Raw genomic sequence first — 3,241 nt, forward strand, 5'->3', positions numbered from 1 at the left:
TTTATTGAGCATGTGGTATATACCAGGAACTGTGATAGGAACGGTACATACATATTTTCAAGACTACTTTAAATATTCATTTAAACTAGCAAAAGTCCATGAATTAGGAAGACAGAGCTTATAGCCTGACCCAGTAAAAAATAATATGCAAAATAATAATTGCTATAATAATTATAACTAATAAATATTAACTTTGATTTGTCCAAAATGAATGTTATTAACTTCATTTGACAGAGCAATTAAGTACTTTACTACAGTCACACAGCTAGAAAGTAAAGGAAAACAGGCAAACCCTGTTTTTGACTCTAGAAATTCTCTTTTTAAACCTCTTTGTGTGGCTGTTTTAGTTGTTGGTCTAGGTATTACATTATGCGTATGTCACTCATCACTTGTCTACTAGTGTTGATATTTTACCTGTTTGAAGTGTAGAAACTTACCTCCCTTTAAACCCAGTTTTTGTAATTGTTTCAGAATTTCCTCTATCTGCATTTAGAACCATGTTAGATATTTCACTTTTTGCTTCAACCATCAAACATGTTATGGAAGACTCAAGAAGAAAAAAAAAGTTGTGTTTATCCATATTTTAAATTTTTATTTATTTTTCATTATTTTCTTCTTCTTCTTCTTTTTTTTTTTTGACTTGGCTTTACACCCAACGTGGAACCCAAAGCAGGGCCTGAACTCATGACCCTCAGATCGAGACCTGAGCTGAGGTTAATAGTCAGACACTTAACCGACTGAGCCGCCCAGGCACTTCTATTTATTTTTTAAATAAACTCTACCCCCAATATAGGGCTCTAACTCATGACCCCGAGGTCAAGAGTCACACGCTCCACCAACTGAGCCAGCCAGGCACCCCTACCCGTATTTTTGTTCTTTCAGTTTTTTTTTTCCTTCTTTCCTGACCTTCCAGGAGTCTTTCTGTTACCATTTGGAGTAGGGAAACACCTAGTTCTCCAGCCTGTCCCCTTCACTGCCATACTCACCATGCTTCTGAACGCAGACTTTGCGGGTTTTCCTCCCACAGGCAGTCTGGGTGTCCTGCAGTATAACACAGCTCTGACATTGTTTACCTGATGGTAGGGTCAGGTGCTACCAGTCAAGGGCTCAGTCTCACAAGATTGCCCTTGCCCTACTTTAGATGCCAGTTGCAGATGGGTTGTCAGGTGGGCTTCTGAGTGATCAGCTATAAATCAGAGGTTCCCACAACACCTCCACCAGGTTGATTAATTTGCCAGGGAAGCTCACATAACACAGGAAAACGGTTTACTTGGTATTTACCAGTTTATCATAAAAGGATATGATAAAAGATCCAGACGAACATCCAGATGGAAGGGATGCCTAGGGCAAGGTATGTGGGAAAGGGTGCGCAGTCTCAGCACCTCCATGTGTTCACCAGCCTGAAAGCTCCCAGAACCCTGTGCTATTGGGATTTTTATGGCGGCTTTACCACATAGGCATGATCATTAGGTCCATTTCCAGCCCCCCTCCCCTCTCTGGAAAATGAGGGGAGAGGCTGAAAATTCCAAGCTTCTAATCATGACTTGGTCTTTCTGGTGACCAGACCCTAGCCAGGAGCCCATCAAGAGTCACCTCATTAAAAAAACAAACAAACAAAAAAACGAGTCACCTCATTAGAACAAAAAACATTGCTATCACCTAGGAAATTCCAAGGGATTTAATGAACTGTCAGGAACTGGAGTCAAAGACCAACTGTTAGTATAAAACATGCTGCCAGTGCTCTTATCACTTCAGAAATTACAATAGTCTTAGGATCTCTGTGCCAGGAACACATTTTATTTATTTTTACACATTTTCTGTTCTCTCTCTATATGTCTTCTATAATAAATAAGTAAATAAATCTATTATCGCACACATTTCCTTCCTGCTTCAAGAATTTCCTTTAGCTAACAAATTCTTAGTTTTCCTTCAATGAGAATGTCTTTATTTTTCATTCCTAAAGAATAATTTTGCCAGATTTGTTGCCATACTCAAACTTGTCTGTATCCTCAATGCACAGTAAGCCAATGTCTGAGACACTGGTTTTGAAGCAAAGAAAGCTTTATTATCAGATGAAAAGGCAGGGGATCATTCCCAAAGCAACCTTGCCCTGTTGAGCCTAGGGACAGCTTACATGCAGGAGAGGAGGGTAAGGAGTTTCTAGAAACCTTGAGTTGGGGTGGGGGTTGGGGAGTTTGAAACAATCTGGAAGTGAGCATTCTGGACAATGAGGTACTATTTGGGACCTGGTATGATCAGATACGTCAAGACCAACACTACCATTAATTAGGTTAGGGAATTAATTAGGCAGGGAACAAAATAATGTGGAGCTAAGTTAATAACGCAACTAAAACAACTATAGTTCTGCTTGTGCTTTCAAAGTAGGTCCTGAGGCCAGGTGTTAGTGTCAGTCTGACAGTTCTTTCTCTCAGCACTTGACTAATGTGCCACTTCTGGCCTCTCTGGTTTCTGATGACAATCTGTTTTCCTTTGAATGGTTTCCCCTTACAGACAAGGTGTTTTTCTCTCCATGCTTTCAAGAACTTTTCTTTGTCTTTAGTTTTCTGCAGTCTGATTATGATATGTCTTGGTATAGATTTCTTTCAGTTTATTTTTTTTGGGGGGAGATTGCTCACCTTGAATCTATAGGTTTATCTGTCTTTTGCCAAACTTGGAAAATTTTCTCCTATAATTTCTTCTTTTTAAATTTTCTCTTAACAGTTTAGTAATTTCTAGTTTATTCACACAGTTGTGCGATCATTGCCACAATCTAAGAACTTTTAATCACCACAAGATGCTCTATAACCATTAGCAGCACCTTCCCACACCCCCTCCCTCCAGCCTGGGGCAACCACTGATCTACTCTATGGATTTGCCTATTCTGGACATTTCACCTAGGTGCAATCACACAATATATGGTCTTTCGTAACTGGTGTTTCTGAACTGCATAATGTTTTCAAGATTCATTCATGTACATGCATCCAGTACCCCATTTCATTTTATCGCCAAAAAATTCTTCCTTGTATAGCTATACCACTTTTTTATTTATCCATTCAGCAGTTGATAGGCATTTGAGTTGTTTCTAATTTTTAGCTATTATGAATGCTACTATGAACATTTTTAAAAAGATTTTCTTTTTAAGTAAACTCTATACCCAACATGGGGCTTGAACCCACAACCCCAAGATCAAGAGTTGCATGCTTTTCTGACTGAGGCCAGCCAGGTGTCCCTGCTATGAACG

This window comes from Canis lupus, chromosome 17 (genome assembly GCF_003254725.2).
Source record: "Canis lupus dingo isolate Sandy chromosome 17, ASM325472v2, whole genome shotgun sequence".
Lineage (NCBI taxonomy): Eukaryota > Metazoa > Chordata > Mammalia > Carnivora > Canidae > Canis > Canis lupus.